Source organism: Gadus chalcogrammus, chromosome 8 (assembly GCF_026213295.1).
Source record: "Gadus chalcogrammus isolate NIFS_2021 chromosome 8, NIFS_Gcha_1.0, whole genome shotgun sequence".
Classification (NCBI taxonomy): domain Eukaryota; kingdom Metazoa; phylum Chordata; class Actinopteri; order Gadiformes; family Gadidae; genus Gadus; species Gadus chalcogrammus.
In genome coordinates, this window is record NC_079419.1 from 11334664 (window position 1) to 11356511 (window position 21848).

The 21848-nt window shown below is 43.3% G+C and overlaps 1 long non-coding RNA gene and 5 other non-coding genes across 9 annotated transcripts; all 6 read left to right on the forward strand.

The window, feature by feature from the left end:
* Positions 1–5: 5 nt before the first annotated feature.
* LOC130386894 (uncharacterized) lies at positions 6–6515 on the forward strand. Of its 4 annotated transcripts, none has more exons than XR_008896249.1 (7): positions 6–182; positions 963–1049; positions 3390–3552; positions 3807–4131; positions 4338–4456; positions 4557–4737; positions 4983–6515. It is a non-coding gene; the product is annotated as an uncharacterized LOC130386894 (long non-coding RNA). The 4 variants fall into 4 exon arrangements; XR_008896248.1 differs by lacking the exon at positions 963–1049 and having other exon boundaries at positions 3807–3855; positions 3938–4131; XR_008896246.1 differs by lacking the exon at positions 963–1049.
* Positions 6516–17164: 10649 nt separating this feature from the next.
* On the forward strand, positions 17165–17236 carry trnad-guc (transfer RNA aspartic acid (anticodon GUC)). The gene has a single exon. It is a non-coding gene; the product is annotated as a tRNA-Asp (tRNA).
* Positions 17237–18690: 1454 nt separating this feature from the next.
* On the forward strand, positions 18691–18761 carry trnag-gcc (transfer RNA glycine (anticodon GCC)). The gene has a single exon. It is a non-coding gene; the product is annotated as a tRNA-Gly (tRNA).
* Positions 18762–20188: 1427 nt separating this feature from the next.
* trnad-guc (transfer RNA aspartic acid (anticodon GUC)) lies at positions 20189–20260 on the forward strand. The gene has a single exon. It is a non-coding gene; the product is annotated as a tRNA-Asp (tRNA).
* A 432-nt stretch (positions 20261–20692) lies between these two features.
* On the forward strand, positions 20693–20764 carry trnag-ucc (transfer RNA glycine (anticodon UCC)). Its single transcript has one exon. It is a non-coding gene; the product is annotated as a tRNA-Gly (tRNA).
* A 969-nt stretch (positions 20765–21733) lies between these two features.
* trnav-cac (transfer RNA valine (anticodon CAC)) lies at positions 21734–21806 on the forward strand. Its single transcript has one exon. It is a non-coding gene; the product is annotated as a tRNA-Val (tRNA).
* Positions 21807–21848: the final 42 nt, after the last annotated feature.

Here is a 21848-nt window from a genome sequence, read left to right on the forward strand (position 1 = left end):
TGTGAAAAACTCTTCACACGGGACAGCTACAACCAAGGAGATCTGATGGAATTGCGCCTGGGATTATCGCAAATGGAGCTGTGCCATCTGTGCATACAAGTCTACCAGTACCAGCAACATATGGCGGGAGTGAGTCTAGCACTAGCAGAGAATCTGCGCGCCGAAAACGGGAGCTTTGTACAGTAAGTATTATAATACCTATACTATAAAATGTAGCCGCCGCCCTGCATGTACATTTTCTATATGTATTCTTTTTTTCTTGACGTTATAATGGATTAGCCTTGACATTGCTTTTGTTGACTTTAATGATGATAGTGAAGTTAGCACCATGAAGGCAGGGGAGCCCACCTAGCTGCCGTCAGCTTATAGCCTAGCTACTCTAGTTTATTTTGTAATAATGTTACATTAACTATCTATAGTTTCTGTAGGCTTTTCAAATATTTTTGGTCTGTTTATCAAATTTTGGATGATGGTGGCGATTCTAGTTGAGTTTAACGTTTCATGCGATGTTGGGGCAGCTCAGCCATAGATATACATATTAACTAGATGCCCTACGGCGGCGTCTAGAACGTCACCATAGGCCGCCATCTTACCACAGTAAAGCTTTCTGGTGGAATCTGTTGTAGCGGGCGTAAGTCAGTGATCTGCACAAACGCTAATACTCTTATCGCTCTGAAATCTTGACGGATTTACAAACGGTTTGGTGTCTTACAAACGTTATTAACGTGGTTATAATTCTGGATGCTTGAACATGTTTAAATTGCAGCTTTTCTCTTCGAAAAACGACTTAATCATGCAGCTTAGTTGTGTATCACGGGTAGGCTACTATCTACCCAGTAATTTGTCATCGATGGGAGAGGCAGAATTGCTATTTTCAATATAATTTAAGTTGAATATGATTAAACTGAAGTTGCACATGATTTCCAATCAGGTTTGTTTGTCTTACATTATGAATTCTACAGGAAATTGCTGACAAGTGAAGATGCCAGACTTTAGTTCAGCCTACGGATGCGTTAATCTGGGAACTCCCGTGCGATCACCTTTCACCTGTAGGATATTACAATATTATGACTTATTTTTAGGATAATCTTTAGTCAACAGGTCCTGTAACAGGTCCTGTTACACAGGAACAGCGGGGCTAGTATGACATCATAGTATTGCTAGATTGTGGTTGACACAAGGCTTTTTAGAATGTTTGTTAACACAATCACTGAATGGAATTTTGCACGCCTTTTTATTATTTTTAGTGTGGTTAATCTTAAATACTGATTGAACATGTTGACAATAATTAATATATCTGGGTGCAATTGTCACTTTTTTTAAGGTTTCAAACCTATGGTGGCATCATGCCTTCAGTGTCTTGAGCAGCCACAAAGGTTGCACATATTATATTCATATTTTATCGTATTTGTCTAAATGCATACTTGACTGTAGATATATTTGAGTGAAGTTACCAACACAATAGATTGCTGAGTTTTAGTAACCCATATATTGATTTAACATAAATAACATGAATACCTTGTGCATGTGTGTATTTATTGCACATATCTGTTCTGTTTAATGTTCATTCCATATGAAAACACATGGTTATAATTAAATAAATACAACTCTGTACAGGGTGGGAATTTCAACATGCATTCTTGATGTATATTTGTTAAGGGAATTCTTGTACCTATTTTAGAACATTATTCTATTTTTCTTAGAACCTAACAATTCATAAGGATCAGGGTTTTTTCTAGAAAAAAAAAGTAGCAGGGAGCAGACCCCTGCGCAAAGCCGAGGGAGCAACGCGACCGAGGCGGGGGATGGTGTGGAAGGGGGGTCTCCCCCTTCCACTGCGCGAAGCCTTTGAAAAAATAATGATTAAATGGTACATTCTGAGGCTATCTTAGAGAGAAATTCTAGCTCTTGTGGTCATCCTGAAAAACTAAAATACTATCAACACATTGTCAGGTGGTGGTGTTGCGATATTTTCGCGGAGAAAAGATCGTTTTGAGAAATAGTGTATGCTGTACAGCAGCATGTAAGTACAGATCCAAGTCTGACAGGTTCAGTCGGCATTTCGGTAGGATGGCGCACGCCGGGAGTATCGGGGCGCAGCGCCCCTGTTCCCTTGTTTAGAAAAAACCCTGAGGATGTACTGTCATACCTACATCTCTGACGTTTATAACAAACCAAACTGTTAGAAAATCGGTTGAAAATTGAGCAAGTTATGGTTATTTAAAAAGTACATGAATCATTACCAACACAATGTTATTGGAGAGCAGCTCACTGTGGTAAAATGGCCGCCAGTGGTGACGTTCGAATCCATTGGCCAGCACCGCGGACGAGGCAGCTAGTTAATATATATATTTATGAGCGCAGCGACCTCGTCCCTCCGTATGTTTCTCGCATAACCCTGCAGGCTGCAATAAGAATTGCAATCCTCGCTACAAGACGCCCGTATGGTCGTAAAGTAGTCTGCCCCATGGTCATATTCTAGGACTGTTTTAACTCAAATTATTCTGCCAGTATCTTTCATCTTTCGGCAGACATGGCGAGTGGTGTTGCACCTGCGGTTAACACTTTTGGGTCCGTTAAAAAAAACATTTGAAAGGTTAAAATTTGAAGATAAATTAGCCAGCAAACAACTTGGACCAGACAAACCGGATATTCGTATTGACCAACAAACGAAGGATGGAGGGAAAACGTACAACAGAACTTTCTCCCGTGCATGCCGGTATGAGAAGGGAAAATGGCTATGTGGTTGCTCAAAAAGAAACGTTTTTTTGTTGTAAAAAATGTAAATTGTATACCTGATTTCATACCTGATTCAAACAGAAGATATTCGGGTGGAATTGTTAAGGCATTGTAGCCTATTCATTTATTTTTTTCAGCAGTTATTTGTGTGTTATTCAGCTGAGTAACAATAAAATGGGGAGGAATAACTTCCCTATAATGTCGAATTTGTCCTTTGAAATTTTTGACTTTGCAGACGTTGATGTTTCCATTGCACAGGCTATTCTAATAATCCCGACATCATATGACGAGTGTTGCGGATGGCACTTAAAGAGCGCGCAGTAACATTAGGCTATTCGTTTATTCTTAATTCTTACTCACAATTAGTTTAGTTAACATGTTTAATGTACCGGTAGCTCAAAATATACATGTTAAAAATATATATAAATTGTGGTTGTGGTCATACGCCAGTAATTTCTGCCCCACCGAAATGAAGGGGCACCGCATGCTACTGAACAGGGCACACGCGAGGAAATGCAACTGATGCATCGGACTACATTGAAAAGTTTTCGAAAATATTAGCTGCTAGCAGTCTTTTAAATAATGCATGAATGGGGGATTTTCATGAAAGGAATACATTTTTTAAAGTTGTGATTTTGGTCTGTTTTCAGATTTTAGGAGAGAGTGCTGCCAGCAAAGATAGGGCGCGTGCAACTTCCACTTTAGAGCCTGAAGATGATGGAGATAATGGAGACACCTCTAAGATAGACCCTGAGCCAGTAGTGGACCATCGTGGATCTCAGTGCAACTTACGATGTTTCCATCGTTCATTAGGTATTTAGCTTATATCTAGCATTCACCATACATGCCATATACAATCACAAATAAGGATGACATGCCAACATTTTTTATTTTCTCCATGGTTACTATTTAGCCATTTACACTTTTCAGACAGAAAACATTGACAATTATGAACTTCATATTGTTAGAAAAAGATAGTGTACTGGGTTGCATTAGATACTGCATGTGTTGTTACCAATGAATGTGTAATGGTGAACAACTATTAACATGAATCTCTTTCATCTAAGCTGTTCAGGTAAAGCCTCAGATGGTGGATGTGGGGACTCAAACCGAAAGGTTTGAGATACGAAGATCGACTCCACTGGCCAGTCCCGAACAGTCCCGAAGTATGTGTATTAACAATTACTTTTGTTATGAGATGCGATGTTTCATGCAGGATCACCAGCAGCCACTAAACTGGAGAGTACCGGTAGCTGCCAGGAAAGCACTGGTGAAAGATGTTTGACAATTGTCACCTCAGCATCAGACATTCTCCCCGGAGGCCTACCATTCCCTCATCCTGCACCTTGCTCCCAAACACACTGGTTTCTCTTTTCTTGGGATGTACAGCAGGTAGTGCTACTGAAATGTTACTGATAACATCATTACATATTGTGCGCAAAAGTTGAGTCCTTAACTTGGACCCATTTGAACTGAAAACATTAATCTCATGTATTGTATTTCTGTTGCATTAGACTGCGTTGGGTTAACTTTGGAGACCTAATGTTCTATCGACTTGTCTCCTACATGCTTCTCTTGGCGGCCCTACATTTCAACAGTAATGGCAACAGAGATGTAGCTCGAACCAGTGAGGGTGAGGCACGCTACGCCGTTCGCTACCCGCGGTTTCGGAAAGGTGGCTGGGTAGTCCGCCCCATCAAGGAGAAACCATCTTACGGTTAGGTTCACTTAGTTTCTCAATATCTTTGGTGAATCTATCTTTTTTTATGCAAGTCAACCATGTTACTAAATGTGTTCTTAACATTTCTCTCTTTAAGGATACGCAACAAATCTTATGGTCTCTCTGGCAGAGGAATACTCTAGATCACCCCAGGCCCTACAAGAAAGCAGTGCTGTCTTGTCTTCTGCTGCCCCGCCCCCCCTCACCACTTCCCTCCAGAAGGTTGCCAAGGATGAGGCAGACAGCCTCCATCTCGGACGACACTTGCGTTTTAACATGTAATTAAACATATGTTAAAGAAATTGTGAGAAAACGTGCGTATCGGTACTCTTTAGTTAGTTTATTAGCCTAAAAATAAAAAAAAAAAGAATACATACAATGGCACTGATTTTCCTGTGCAATGACAAATAAATCTAATCTAATCTAATCCATTTTACCAGTACAGTTTGTTTCACTATGAATTTATTCATCGTCTTCAAAAACTATTTTTGAACTGTAGTAAAATGTGTTTTTAATGTTTTAGGGACTGCCGTGCTGCTTTCAAGTTCCTGGACACCAGAGCTCAGGAGCACCTGTCACGGGACTGCTGGAAGACCACAGAGGCTATTATCACAGAGGCCACTTCTGGAAATCTCGGAAACAATGTTATGAAACGATAAGTCCTCCTCAACTCTTTTCTGAAACCCATCGGTCCCTTTCTGCCTCAAAAAAGTCAGACTGCTGGAACTCCATCCAGGTCAACTCCTTGGCCATGCCCTTGTCCTTGTAAAGGGACAACACTCTGGAGGGGCAGTATATGTATTTCCCTCGGATGTCAGGAAAACAGGCATGGACATGAGGGCTGCCAGGACCCTACTTCGGTGGCTGGTGACAAAATCTGAACAGGCGACCTGTTGGACGCTGCAGTGCAGACTTTCTCTTTGTCCTCTCTGCCACATTCTTTCACGCTGCACTCCTCTCTTCTACAGCCTCAAGCTCTCTGGCAAGAAAGGGGGAGGCAGCAAAGTCCTCAAAAGACATCCTGGGGTCTTTGAGGCCTTCATCTCCATGCATTTGAAAGACTCGGTGGAGCAGTAAAAGTACTACACCTCAGGGGACTGAAAGAAAAGTGAACAGTGGATCCATCGCAAAGGTACCTGGACTTTGGCTGACCACAGGACAAGCTGTTTCTGGGAACCTTTTTCTTCTGCTGTGGTTGTTGCTGCTGTTTCTGCAGGATCTCTGTCACAATCTTCTCCACTGTGGCCCGGCTCAGTGACTCCTCCGGGGGAGGGAGCCACAGCTGGAGGGTTGACGGTTGCAGGAGGCAGGGTTGTGACGGGTACATAGACTCTTTGGCTGCCTGTGGTCAAACTGCCAAAGTTGCTGAGTCTCCAAAACCTTCTCTGGGCTAGTGTTGAGAGAGGAGTTGGTGTTCTTCAGCTTGGCCTGATGCTTTACATATTTTGAGATATGTTGGCATGTGGTAGGATGAAGGAGGCTGTTGGGATCAGTGCACGGCCTCTGCACCGTGGCAGCATATTCTGCATCCACCCTCTTTAGAATACCCTTGGCTCCATTGTGTTTAGCCAGAAGCCCATCGGTGGCTGCTCTCATGGGGGCCGTCCACCGGCCGTGGTCCAGGACTTGAACCAGGCCTCCCGTCTTAATGGGTCCAGTGCGGGCGGCTCGAGGAGAGCAGGATATGGGCAGTGGCGCTACCCCTCGCAGGTCTTGGGAATAAAGCATATGTTTATTATATTGTCTATATTATTATTACAAGCTAATTTTATACAGTAGCCATATGTGAAGTTGTTTTTAACGGTTAACTGTTGTGCATGAGGAATGGTAGGTGGGTAAGGATCGGCACTGCTCCCACTGGGTTGTCCTGGGAAGTGCCATCACTGGTCTCCTGAAATACAGCATCAAATATAATGAATGAGTCAGTCATTCTGTCAGCGGGTTGGAAATTGACAGTGTGTGAATCATCTGGATTACCTGAGAGTCTGTGCCCGCTACAATGTCATGCACTTCATCCTGGGCAGAGGAGTGCAGCTGTGTCGCCACGGTTACAGCAGCAGAGGTGTTGTGCTGTGTCCTGTGTTTGTCCCAGTTTAAAACCACAGGACGACAGCCTGGCTCCACATACTGCAGACCGAATCTCTCCCCTGTGTCCCTGTTTGATATGTGCAGGGTTGGATATTTTGGCACCCCTGTCACCCTTTGACAGGCTGCGTTCAGTTCCCAAATGAGCGCAGGGTCAAACAGCTTGCAGCTCCACACACACTGGGTGTGGAGCACCCACTGTCACCCACTGGGCCTCTAGTAGCCTCTGAGGATGTGAACACGCTAAATCCTCCACACCGTTAACATCGACGGCTTAAACAGCGGCCTACCATCAAGATCAGTCTCCAATTAGAATCGCTGCAGAAAGCGCTCAACTCTCCAGCAGCTCCCAGGAACCAGGTACCCTGGTGCGACAGTGCTCTTTGATGTACCGTTTGGTTGGATTAGCAGGCATACCACAGAAGACGTATACCTGTTTCAGTTTTTTCCAGGTCTGTCTGGTCCACGATAGTGAAAGCTGCAGAAAGGAACTTGCAGAAGGAGCTGTGCAGTGGATGGTGCTCTGACACACACTCTCTGGAGAGGCATTGCATACAATGAAGCTGTTGAACTTGCTGAGGGATGCACTGGTGTTGTGGAGGGCCCCCGAAGTTGCCTCAGCCACTAAATCCTCTGTGGTTTTCCAGCAGTCCCAGTGGAGCTGCTTCTGGGGACCAGGGTTTGAGATCCTGAAGGCTGCACAGCAGTCCCTGTACACACAGAGAGAAGTATGTTTAAGATGCACTTGGTTTTATTCAAGTTGCAATAACGGTAAATAAGTGAAAAGGGGAAGGTGGTGACTAGTTCTTACCTGTCAACCCACTGGTATTGGGCTTTGGGGATGTCTGCGTAGGTGTAACGGCAAGACAACCCCTCATACATGGGTTCCAAGGATCTGTCACCCTTTGACTGAAGCATAACCCAGGACAGGATCATCCAGTTTTCGTTCATCACGGCATATGAGGACATGGTTCCTGATGCAAGAACTACTTTCCGAGCCTTCTTCCGGGTGTGGTCAGCTCTCAAGGCCTGACGAAATGTGCCTTGGGAGAGTAGAACAAGGGTGTCTTCCTGTCTGTTGTACTCCTGAATTAGGCACTCGACCAGGTAATGACCCAAAAACGTCACTCCGTGCCACCCATCCACATACCCACCAAATGGAGCAGGAGTTGCTGTTGCTCTCATTGCCCGTGTGATGGTTCGCTGTCCATACAGCCCAGCTTCTCCATCCAGCACGTTCTTCACACTTGACAAGTATGTCAAGTGTGCCCGCTCATACTTGAGGTGGAGAGTCTCATTCAACTGGTTGGCCATGTCATTGGGAGACTTTCCAGATTGCGCAGCTCATCTAACAGTCTTACAAATTGCCTTCTTCATTGTGTAGAAAGCTGGTCAAATCTTGGAGAATCGGCTAGGCAAAATGTCACACCAATTGAGGCTTGTCTGTGTGACAGAACTCTTTGCATCCTTTGCAACAGAGCCGTGACGCCAGGATGTAATACTGGCCACCCAAGCCGATAATGACACGGGGTCGCCCAACTCCTGATGACACTACGAAAGGACTTTCACAGCCATAGAGACAGGGCAGAGTGTAGTTGTTCTTCACTCGCTCCATGATGGTGTGCTCTGGCTTCATATAAAAAATGGATGGAGCTGGAAGTTGGGCGCGGGTAGGTCGTTAACACTCAATAAGCTCAGGCTGAGGTGGGTAACGCCACAAGGAGATCATATTCATCAGATGTCTCACCGGTCGAAAACCTTGCCAAAGCCCCAATGCCTCCATCTCAGTCTTCATCCAGATTCTCTGATGGTGTAGCAGTTCCAACGAATTACATCCTGGTCGTAGCTTGGGAGTGGTTGATCAGTAGACTTGGTAGCCCCTCCCATTCTGCCAGTGATTTGAGTTTGCCCTGCAGAAGCAATACATTTCCTTCTAAGTTTCGATACTTTTTTGCCGGAGCCAATCACCAAGCTGGCTTTTCGCCCTGGCGCGCTATTGGCTGGTTTAACACAATGACGACAGGGAAGCGACGGCAAGCAGCCAATTGCGTACAGAGTGTAGTGTTATGGCCCCATGCAGGGCTATGTTTTGTCTTGCAGGTCGGGCTGATTGGTGACACTGGATGATTGGGGATTGACACTACATGCAGTGTCCTCCACTCCCTTATAAGCCAGTCTCTTGTCCTTGTCACCCTGATAACATGTTTTCCTTTTAGTTCTCACGGGTTAATAGTCCCTGTGTTAAATTAGCTTTTGTCATGTAGGTTTTGGTTAGCAGCATATTTTGGTATAGTTGAACTTTGTTTTTGTTAAATAAATATACTTCTACTGGCTTAAACTATGCGTGGCTGTTATATTTGTTGTGGTCCAAGAGCCGACCATAACAAATTGGGGGCTCGTCTAATCTAGGAGTTAAAACTAGGAGTTTGAGTTGGCGACTTTCCACCGGCACGGAGTGGAGTGGTTTCCCCAGGGTGGTGAGGTCATGTTTGCGGTTCCTATTCTTTTCTTAAGCGCTTTTGTAGAGCCTCGCGTAGTGAGTGATTTTGTATTTTCTGGGGAGTCTGTGGGACTGATGCTCGGAATGAATGGAGTCATCATTTGCCTTTTAGAGTTTGGTAGACCGTAACGGTTCAAGGGAAGGGAAGTTTTGACCATGAAAAGCACACATGCTGGCCTCTGTTGAGTTCCTCTGTAGGCATAGCGCGTTTCCCCTTTGGGGTTCGTGGGCTTTGAACTGTAATGTGGGGTGAAAGTGGTTAGAGCAGTCGTCTCGGGAGCACTCCGGAGTCTTGGAACGGTTGCCAGCTTGCTGGTCGCTTTACCACTCCACTGGTTTACAGTGCATAAATACCAGACTAGTGTACAGTTTAGTAAGGTTTGGTTAGGCAGTTGGAGGGAATACTTGACTAAGAGGTGGTTTTCGGACCAAGTGCTGCATTTCTAGTCAATACTTTGCATTCTTTTGATTCCGTTTGCTGGTTTATGTTCACGTGCAAAATGAGTTTTTTGGACGCTTTCTGTAAGGGAGGAGGAGTTGCTGCAGTGCACACGAGAACAGTTGGTTAAAATAGTAGAACATTTCTGTGGGCGATAAACAGCTTAAAGATAATGTTAAGTCTCTTCTTAAGTCAAACTTATGGGAAATGAAGGTTTTGAAATCATCCGTGATGCCACCTGTACCTATCTTTCCAACTGGGTTTATGTCACAGGAGACGCTGTCTTTGACTTTTGAGCAGCTGAAAGAATTATTCTGCCTGTGCATGCAGTTAGAAATGGAGATGGTGGTTACTCTTGAGAAGTTGAGACAGTGGACTGAATTGGCTAAATTGGGGGTAGAAACTGAGAGGCTAAAGTTAATAAAAGAGGGCATATTGGGTGACAAATCGAGGACTAGGGGTGGGAAAAATAATCGATTCTTCGATGCATCGCGATTCTCGCTAGAACGATTCTTTCTCGATGCAGATAAATTAATAATCAGAATAAACAAAAAAACATTGTTTTATTTTTTATTTATGGCTGCTGCAACATTCTGTTCGCCAGAGAGGGATAATTTTTGTGATTTTAAAATTATTGAATTTATCTTCAGTGTGTATTTGCCAATCTGATTTGTCTTGACACGATTGCGATTCAGCCTACGCATAGCATGTGCGCAAACTCACAGCCAGACACAAGAACTCCTAATTCAAGAGCAGCTTTTCCTTTAATGACATAGAAAAGAAAGATTAGAAATAAAATAAAACTGAAACCTATTTTTTGCATGCTTCCATTTTGTGTTATAATGCAAGATTATTTCATTGTTCATAGAAAGTCATATTTTTGACAAAAGCTTTCTCTCTTATGAAATATTAGATAAGTTAATTCAACTGTTGTCTTTAATGATCATCACATAAGTAGGAAGTGATTAGCAAACTCTGAGTTGCAAACCCAGATGTATATATTTTTGAAAATCACCCATGGAAATGTACATAAAAAAAAAAATTGTATCGAGATGCATCGATAATCGCTTCAGAATCTCATCGTTGACATCATAATCGGAATCGAATCGTGGGGTGCCAAGAGATTCCCACCCCTATCAAGGACGCGTGAAGGCTCACCGGATGACGATGGAGCCTGTGATATTCTGAGTAGTCTCCGTTTAGTGGCTACATTTTTTTTTTTCTTTATTCGAACGTGTAGCAGACGCATGGTTGGACTCTGACCGCACAATTTTGTTGCAGCGTGTTTTCGCGGGGCGCGCTCAGGAGGCTTTGTCGTCATTGTCAACAGCAGTCAGTGCCGTTTATGCTAAAGTTAAAGTTGCGGCGCTCAAAGTGTACAAGTTAGTCCCCGAAGCATGTAGACAGCGTTTTAGATATTGGGAAAAGGGAGATGGGTCTTAATTGGAATTTGCTCGGGATTTGGGTACTCACTTCACTCGCTGGTGTGCAGCATCTGGGGTTGATGATTTTGATTTGTGTAATTTAATGTTGCTGGAACAGTTTAGGAACTCAGTCCCTGAGAAAATAGCCATGTACATTAGTGAACAAAAAGTAAAGACTGCGGCAGAAGCTGCTGCTTTAGCTGATGAATATTGGCTGACACACAAAGGTATGGATCCCCACGCTCACTGTTTAGGGTCTTGACAGGGAAAATGGCCAGGCTCGGTATTCCTCTGGGCGATCAGGTGGAGGTTTTGTCCGGGGGATGAGAGATGATCGTGGCGGCTGCGAGTTGGATGATGTGTGCCTTTTTTGTCACAAAAGAGGTCATTGGAAAAAGGACTGCAGTGCGCCAAGCTTGTGGCAGGCACATTGGCACACAGGGGAGACCAGTGGCATGTGCTGTTCGAATTTCGGGCCAAGCAAAGGCTGACCATCCAAAGGGCCCGGTATCAGGTAGAATGTCAGACCAGGAAGGGAGTGGGTTGCCAGATGCGATTGCAGCTGATCCTGCTTTGCGGCCTTACTTGCCTTTCATGTCTAAGGGGCATGTTTCTTTGGTTGGTCGTAATGGTCAAGTGCCAGTGATTGTATTGCGTGACACAGGGGCTTTTGATAAGTTTATCCTGTCCGTGTTGCCGTTTTCTGAGGAGACTGATAAAGGAAGTGTTTTGCCTGTGTTGGGCATGGAGATGTCTAACTTTTTTGTGCTGGGGCATAGGCTTGTGTTGCACACTGCATTGTTTGATGGGGAAGTAAAAATGGTAATGGTTCGTAATAGAGTTTTGAGGGTGTCACATGATGAGTCCGGTCATATGGGGGTTTCTAAAACATACAACCGCATTTTGAGGCACTTATTTTGGCCCGTGTTAAGAGGAGTGTTGCTGATTACATCAAAACATGTCATACTTGCCAGTTAACCGGAAAACCCAATCAGACCATTAAAAATGGCACCATTGTATCTGATTCCGACTATTGGTCAGCCATTTGAGCACTTAATTATTGGTTGTGTTGGGCCGCTTCCTCTTTCAAGGTCTGGTGCGGTGTATTTGCTGACAGTTATGTGCCAAAGCACAAGATATCCAGTCTTTGAGAACATTAACAACAAAAGTGGTTGTGCGTGTTTTCAGCCAATTTATATCCATTTTTGGTATCCCAAAAACCATTCAAAGTGTCATGGGGTCAAATTCACAGTGCATCTGTTTGCACAGGTATGCAAACAGTTGGTACGCATCAGACATCATCAGTCCTCTGGATATCACATGCAGAGTCAAGGTGTACTCAAATGGTTCCATCATACATTAAAGTCATTGATGCGTGCATACTGTGGTACAATGGCTGCTGACTGGGAAGAAGGTTTACCTTGGTTATTACTTGCAGTAAGAGAGGTCACTCAGGAGAGCATTGGTTTTCAGTCCTAATGAGCTGGTGTTTGGTCACACTGTAAGGGGGCCGTTACCGGCTTTGCAGGAGGATGGGTAATGTTCAATGGTTTCAAACAGCGTCTGTATGCCGCAACGGAGCTAGCGAAAGAGTAACTAGCTGGGGCACAAAAGAAAATGTAAACTTCGTTATGAGCGTCGGGCTGAGCGGCGTATTTTCAGTCCGGGTGTCCAGGTTCTGGCTTTGTTACCGCTGGTCAGTTCTCCCTTTCAGGCCAAGTTTATGGGGCCATATACGGTGATAAAGCAGCTGTCCGACCAAATTTTCTTAATGTCTACTCCAGAGCGTTGTAAAAATCTTCAGCTTTGCCATGTGAATCTGTTAAAGGCATATCATGTGCGTGAGTCTTCTGAGCAGGGTACAGTTGCAGAGTTCGCTCATCCTGTTTGTTATTAACACAGCTACAGTTAAGGATGATGCGTTTTGTGAAGACGGGTTGCCTAACCATGACTCTGCGTTTTTGACTGGTCGGCTTAAGAATTCTGAGGTATTTGCAGATGTGATGGAAAATCCACCCGTTACGTTTTCGTCTGTCTATGAACTTAAGTTTTGTTACTATTTTGTGTGATGCATATATATTGCCTGCCTTCTACACTCCTTGTGGGTCATCTAAAGTGTGAACCTTTGAGTTTCGTGTGATGCATTTTATTGCCTGTCTCTTCTTCTTCTTTGTGATTTAATCTGTTTCCATGCAATCCTTTGATGTGTGGGCCTGTTCCTCGACCCCCTGGCTAGCGTCGAGGGAGCAAAGGGTTACATGGCACGGCCGCCACCCCCTTGAATGGCATCCAGGGGAGCTTCAATTGTAAAGATTACCATCTGGTAAACAAAGGGTTTTGGTTTATTGGGGGACACACCCCCTCCAGAATCCAACCCAAGTGAATAAGAACTCATGACTTGGAACACTCGGTGGACTTTTTCCGAGCGTACCTTTTAGAGTATGAAGTAAGACGCAGGGAGAACTCCCATCTGAGGCCTCAGATTATTGTAGTGTATGCCTGTTGTGATGCATCTTGTGATGTATTTTTGTTCGTACTTCTATTAAAAATATATATACCGACCAAGTATTGTGTTTTTTGCATCTAAATATCTCATCTGTCTTAGACGCAAACTCTTCTAGATAAATTGCCACGACACAGATTTAAATGGCGTTTTGGATCATCTGTCTGGGCCGGAGCGAGCTGAGTTAGCGGGGCTTAGACAGGGGTATCCCCGTCTGTTTGGTGATGTTCCTTCACGTACAAATGTTTTGGAGCATGATGTTGGAGATGCAGAGCCAATAACACAACGGTTTTATCGGGTTAACCATGATAAGCGTAAGTTTTTGGACGCTGAAGTCAGTTATATGTTAGAAAATTGCATAGCAGAACCGTCATCTTCCAGCTGGGCGTCGCCTTGTTTGCTTGTGCCGATATCTGATAATACTCCTCGATTTTGTTCTGATTTCAGGAAAGTTACCAGCATCACTAAACCCGATTAATTTCCTTTACCACGCATGGAGGCTCACCTTACTGTTAATCTAGCCAAGTTTGAGTTTACGAAGGCAACAGTGACATACCTTGGTCGGCAAGTGGGGCATGGTTAGGTGCGTCCTCTGCTGGCTAAAGTACAGGCCATCAAACATTATCCTCAGCCAGTGACAAAAAGGAACTGATGAGTTTTTTGGGGTTGGTGGGCTACTACTGGGGGTTTTGTAGGAATTTTCCCACTGTCCCTCAGCTCCACTGACTGAGTTGTTAAAAAAAACTAAAGTATACGTGGTCTCCAGCTTGTCAAATGGCATTTCAAACTGAAGGCGATCCTATGTGATGCTCCTGTCCTGGCTGCTCCACACATGGAGGTCCCATTGAAGCTGCAGGTTGATGCCAGTCACGTGGGGGCAGGATGTCTTTGGTATTGATAGACCTGTGAGTTTTTTCTCAAGGAAGTTTAAGAAGCACCAGTTAAACTATTCTGTAGTGGAAAAGCAGGCATTAGCTCTGGTGTGGTCATTACAACAGTTTGAAGTGTATGATGGTTCTGGGCCTGCGGTGGTGTATACAGACCATAACCCATTGACGTTTTTGAACTCGCTCCAATGTCCGAATCAGAGGCTGAATAAATGGTCTTTGTTCCTCCAGGCCTATGCTTAAGACATTTGGCACATAAAAGGCAAAGACAATGTAGTGGCGGATGCACTGTCAAGGGCCCCGCACCAGTGAACATTTTTGGTGTGCTCATTGTCTTTATTTGTTTCAGGGTACCGGTTGCTTAGCCATGGCAGGACTGTGGAAAGGGGGTAACGTGTAGTTTGGATAAATTGTTAGGATTTGTATATACGTAGTGTGTGTCTATAGAGGGGTAGGCTTATTGAGACTATGGTGTTGGTAGTGGCCAGGGGTCCTGCGGGGACCCTGTCTTTATGGGGGGAAGTTACGGCCCCATGCAGGGCTATGTTTTGTCTTGCAGGTCGGGCTGATTGGAGACACTAGCTGTGTTCGAAATCGTTCCCGATACACTCGCTCCCTATTCCCTATATAGTGTACATGATATTGTGCACTATATAGGGAATAGGGAACGAGAAATCGGACACTACGCTGAACATTTCTAAACGTCATTTGCGTCAGTAAATGCGCCTGGTATTTGTGTGACGTGATGCGCCGACATCATCTAAACAAACCGGGCTGGAGATGCATTGATGTTGAATGTTACATTTCCTTGTTCAAGTTTTTTTAAATTAATTTTGAATGTTAAATATTCTATGTTAAATCCCAAATAAATTGTTGACATTTCTTAACACAAGCCGGTGACTCCATCATTAAATGTATTCGTTTTCGCGGTTATTCAGCTTCTTCTTCTCCCCTGGAAAAATACAACCGCATTGCATTGTGGTATACGGGAGTAACATGTAGGGAACATCGTATGTACCCTATTTTAAGTCCACTATATAGTGCCCTATATAGTGGACCACTGAGAATTCGAACACCCTACAAAATGGCGTGCACCCTATTTGGTGCACTACATCCATGATAGGGAACGATTTCGAACACAGCTACTGGATGATTGGGGATTGACGGCAGATGCAGTGTCCTCCACTCCCTTATAAGCTGTGCCAACCTGCCAGTCTGTGGTCCGTTGATAACATGTTTTCTTTTTAGCTCTCACAGGTTAATAGTCCCTGTGTTAAATTAGCTTTTGTTTTGTAGGTTTTGGTTAGCAGCCCATTTTGGTATAGTTGAACTTGGTTTTTGTTGAATAAATATACTTCGACAGGCTAAAACTTTGCGTGGCTTCTGTATTTGTTGTGGTCCAAGAGCCACAATTGTAGTTTGATCTCTTTTCATTATGGGTTATCAAATAAACCTTGATTATCATTGAATAGAATCATGCCTCCAGCCTCCCTCATTATCTGGTTACCCTAACCTAGGCCATGACGGAGAGGAAGAAGAAAGGGGACAGAGAAAAAATGTGGACTAAAAGTTGTCAATGAAACAAACTTTGAATAAAGTTTGAAAGATTCCAACTTCAAAAGTTATACTGTAATGTGGGTATGTGTGCGTGCGTGCGTGTGTGTAGGTGAGAGAGATCCAAGACTTGCCTGTGGCGACAGCAGGTGCTGTGGAACGAGCAGGTGTTGAACACACTGACCTCACAAGGAGTAGAGCTGCTGGATGAAATAGGATACATTGAAAACAACATTAAATTGTATTGTAAACATTTACATTGACACAACACGGTGTCTGGCGCTGATGTTGTGTTCTTGCTTCAAGGCAACCCCAAGGCAAGCAACTCCGGAGGTACTGTCAAGAACATTTGTACATGACGTGTACGAATACCAACTTGGCAAGGGAGATGTAAGGGAACGACCAGGCCGCTCTGCTTTTGCTGTTGTTGGTGTTGACTTACGCCCCCCTAACACAGCATATAAAAGATATTCTAATCCATTTCATTGACATGTGTCAATATTATATATTATATCATATTATAGCTGTGAGAATTGTTAAGAAAAATCACCTCAATAGTCGGAAAACCAAATCATATAGGCTAGATTCACCTGAAATTATTCAAAAGGATGCTTACAACTTACCACATTGAATAATATTTATTTTTGACTTGGCCCCATGTTCGTAGGAGCAAACATGGGGCCCCACATATATGGGGGTAAAAGGGATGATGATACATAATATTTTTTAGACAATATGCAGAATCTTTTCACTTACGAATTAACACGGTCGGCTATTTTTTGCCAGCACGCCACCCTAGCCATGGGCAACCGTGTTCCCCTTGGCTGTGTTTTTAACTTTGAATTCCTCGTAGGAGTTCATAATAATACACTGCTCGCCTTGGATGAAATACACCGCTCTCGCGCGATTTATTTTGCATAAGGGTGAGTCAAATGACGCGATAAACGCCCCTTTTATGTGACCGCGCATTGAACCTAAAGTGGAAAACCTGGTTCAGCTAATTGAATCTAAAGTGAACGTCGTGGTACCATTTAACTCTGATTGCGAGTTGCGTCTCTGTCGAGACAGGTTATCCCAAGAAAGCCTGGGTATGTTCAGCGAGGTTCGTGCTATACCCCCCTGGTCTGTCTGGAGGGCTGCTGTACGAGTCCTTATTTACTGCAGATTTGCGTGGCAAATTTCTTGGAATGGCGACATGAGCCCGTGCAGGGAATAGCAGGCCCCAGAGATTGAACCGACGTTACCTCCAGTAACTGTTTACAATTTAACAAGATAATTGTTGAATTCAAGCAACATTTGAACCATTGCACCGCTCCTCGTTAGTATAGTGGTCAGTATCCCCGCCTGTCACGCGGGAGACCGGGGTTCAATTCCCCGACGGGGAGATTCAAAGTCTTTTACATTTTCTCTGAATTAAAGGCAGAATATGTACGTTTTCAGCATTTAAATATTTAAAATACTACTACAGAGTTGGCCTATGTTTTAAACAGAATTGTTTTACTTATATTTTATAAACTTGCATTGTCCCAAATGTGTCAAACCATTGCTGATCTCTGGGTAATCCATTCGTGAAATAGAAACTTTCCGGCAACTTTGTCGAGTCTCAATGGCTTCTTGTAAATAAAAGAATGTGTTGAAAATAAAAATATGTATATCACATATATATATATATATATATATATATGTATATATTAGTGCTGTCAGTTAAACGCGTCATTAACGGCGTCAACGCAAACCAATTTTAACGGCGTTGATTTTTTTATCGCGCGATTAACGCAATTTAATTATTTATTTTTTCTTTGGCTCAAAACAAAGAAGCAGTAGCCTGACTGCTATGTTCAAGGCAGTATGTTTGTATGTTCATCGTTTAATTGCACAATAGTTTTTTTTTTTGTATCGTGCTGTTTTGATCAGTGTATGCCAATGTTGTTAAAAAAACATTTGCACAAGGCAATCCGATGCACTTCTCCATGTTGATAAGAGCATTAAAATTAGAAAAAATAATGGGACAACGAAATCAAGGTATATTTAGCATAGAATTTTCAATATTTTAATATAAAGATAAAGATAAAGATAGACTTTATTGTCATTGTACAGTCACCTATACAACGAAATTGGGAGTGCCAACTGAAGGTGCATTACACATACAAAATAAATAAATAAATAAACAAATAAATAAATAAACACGCAATTTAAGTTAAAAATTTAAAAAACAAAAACAAAACAAGACAGAAATAAGAAAAACATTTGGAACAAGACAAGGACAGGTGATGTCAGGATAAATATAAAGGCCGTAAGCATATTGCACTATATAGATAGTGAGGAATCTTTGTTTCAAGTTTTATGGGTGTTAAGTGTCCTGATTGCCCAAGGAAAGAAGCTTTTGTTCAGTCTGTTGGTTCTGCACTTCAGGCTCCTGTACCTCCTACCAGAGGGCAGTAGGCTGAGTAGGTGGTGGCCGGGATGGAGGTGGTCACAGATGATCTTTCTTGATCTTGAGATGCATCGTGAGCTGGCAATGTCATCCAAGGAGGGCAAAGGAGAGCCAATAGTTTTTTCGGCTGACCTTATCACCCTCTGCAGCCTTTTCCTGTCAGCCACTGTACAGCCAGCATGCCACACAGTGATGGAGAAGGCCAGCACACTCTCGATGGTGGAGCGGTAAAACGTCACCAGCAGCTTCTCCTCCAGCGTGTTCCTCTATATATATATATATAATTTTTTTAACACATTCTTCAATTGAAATTTGACAAGACTTGACACAAAACATCAAAAAACGTCAAAACCCTGCCAATCCACAGGAATATTGAATTTAGGCCTCATTTAAGGTCAAAAATATGCATTGGTGGTTCAGTGGTAGAATTCTCGCCTGCCACGCGGGAGGCCCGGGTTCGATTCCCGGCCAATGCAACGCATTTTCCTGACTTCTTCATCCGGGCAGGCACTTTACCTACCGGGCAGTAGTGTTTTTTGTTCTGATTAGGTGTGTGCTGCATGCAGCGCTCAACAATTGTTCTTTCTCTCTAAATGTCCTCTTTATTATTCTCTACAAACTTTGGGACTTATCTCCTTCTCGATTTTCACCTAGAGACTCCATTAAAAATCGTAAATGTTCAGAATAGCTTGGACTCGCGGGCTTATTGTCAGTTTTTTTAAAAAATATTTTATACTTCGCAGAGAGATCGCCATGTCAGTACCAAGCCCCAACCACAGCGAGATATACGTACCTTGCAGCCGAAGTGACAAACATTGCAGTAGCACCGGGTGGCCACTACGAGGTGGTACCAAAAGGGAGCAATTCTCAGTTGACTCACATGTTAAACAGGCCGTTTTCACAGTCTTATTAAACCTATTTACAGCCTGATCCAAAAAAAACATTCTTGTCAGTATGTTTAGTTCATATCCATGACAACACTGGGGGGGGTACATTTTTTATTTTATTGAGAATGTCACAAAGCATGTTTGTGACACTGGATAACAATATGGATACATCTAGCCTGCATGTGGAGGGCCACATAAGGTAATATATTGTTTTACGTAAACTTTGCTGCTGGTTTTGTTTGCTCGTGATGACCTGGCCAAAGGTTACCCACGGTCCTAAGCGATTGTGATCTGATTCTGGTTGGTGCTCCAGCTATTATGCATATAGATTGCAGCGGGAGCGTGTCTATGTTCCCCGGGTCCTATGTTCCCCGATATGTATGTGACCAGGGAACATAGGACCCTTTTTTTAAAAAAAGGGTCCTATGTTCCCTGGTTTGTTACTTTTTCCACCATTACTCAACAATTGTCCTTTCTTTCTAAATTTCCTCTTTATTATTCTCTGTAAACTTTGGGACCTTTCTCCTTCTGCGATTTTTCACCTAGACACTCCATTCAAACTTTTAAAATGTTTTTCGCTTGTTACCTTTTCAGATTTTTTTAAATATTTATACTTTTAAGATATTCTACTTTTAAAATTCTATATATTTTTAACATAGATTTGATTGATTTAAGCCATTTAACGTTTCCTTATGTCTTAATCTATGTGGCTTCATTAAAAAATATTTTCAACCTCACTTTGGAATACAGCACTCACCGCATTTTCTGCAGGAAATGCATTTTCTAGTTACTGATTGGGATTCCTGAACACTGCAGCTCCATGAGTGTCAAGCTATAGAGTTTATGACACGTGACGTGACGTTGGTGATTTTCATTCATAGAACCGAGGTTACCTCCAGTAACTGACAAAATAATTCTTGCTCGAAGAAAACTATTACTGCCGAAAAACTATAATCGGCAACTCATTAATGTATATTTATTAAGAATATCCTCCAACATTTAGGTACGTGCACCACTCCTCGTTAGTATAGTGGTCAGTATCCCCGCCTGTCACGCGGGAGACCGGGGTTCAATTCCCCGACGGGGAGGTGTGTCTTTTCCAGGTTTAAGCTTGATTTATTCATTTATTCACTTTCTACCTTCCACTTTTTGGACTCACTGTTACTGTTGTCTATCTTCCATTGTAAATAAATCGCTGGATGCGCCCTCGACAGTATTTCTTCCGTCTTCCACGGTCAGCTCCGAAGCAGAGACGCCGGGTCGGCTGTTAGCTTCAAGTGGAGCAGGCTAACGGAGTGCTAGCCCTCAGCCCCCTCAGACCATTGTTGGTGCGAGTGGTAAGCATAGCTGCGTTCACACAGCGTTGGTGGTATAGGGGTGAGCATAGCTGCCTTCGCACAGAGTTGGTTATATCGCTGTGAGCATAGCTGCCTTCACACAGCGTCGATGGTATAACGGGGAGCATAGCTGCCTTTACACATAGTTATTGAATTTGTCGCGAATATCTATGACTGTACACAGCGTTGGTGGTATAGTGGTGAGCATAGCTGCCTTCCAAGCAGTTGACCCGGGTTCGATTCCCGGCCAACGCATCACTTTTTAACCATGGTCGGTTTACTGCTTCACTTATCTTTGCACTAGCATAAATACTGTTCTAGTGTATCATCTTTGTACTAGTATAAATACTCTTCTAGTGTTTTATCTGTGTAATATTATAAATACTGTTGTAGTATATAATCTGTGTAATAGTATAAATGCTGCTATATATAAATGGCTGCGTGGAGAGGGTCGCAGCCTTCTGCTTCATGGGGGTGCACATCCAAGAGGACCTGTCCTCTGGAGGACCAACACCACAGCCATCATTAAGAAGGCACAACAGCGACTCTATTTCCTGAGAGTCCTCAGGAACTACCACCTTAGGGAGGAGTTGCTTGTGACCTTCTACCGCTGTTCAGTGGAGAGCATCATCACCTACTGTATCTGTGTGTGGTTCTCCAGTTGCACAGCTGCAAAGAGGAAGGCACTACAGCGGGTCGTTAAGTCGGCCCAGAAGATCATCGGCTGCCCTCTCCCCTCTCTGGAGGAACTGTACAACACCTGCTGCCTCAAGAAGGCTACCAAGATCTCCAGGGATCCAACCCACCCGGGTAACGAACACTTTGTGCTGCTGCGCTCAGGGAAGCGGTTCAGGACTATGGCTGCACGGACAAACAGAGTTATATCTAGTTTCTACCCCAGGGCCATACATTCATTCATTCATTCATTCATTCATAAATACTGTTTTGGTGTATTATCTGTTTACTAGTATTAATGCTGTTATAGTATATCATCTTTGTAGCCTACTAGTATAATTACTGTTGTTTAGCATCTGTGTACTATTATAAATACTTTTCTAGTGGTCTGTCTACTAGTATAAATACGGTTTGTACTAGTAGTATAAATACATCCTGTAATTCTCTATTTGCACCTAAACATCCTAATTCGGTACGTAGCGCATTTGGATCAAGACTACTGATTGGCTGCAGGTTTATGTTGCTGAGAAGTATTGACAACCTCATGTGGTTTCCGTAGTGTAGTGGTTATCACGTTCGCCTCACACGCGAAAGGTCCCCGGTTCGAAACCGGGCGGAAACACTTTTAATTTCCTTTTAAATATTATTAATGTGAGTTGAACTA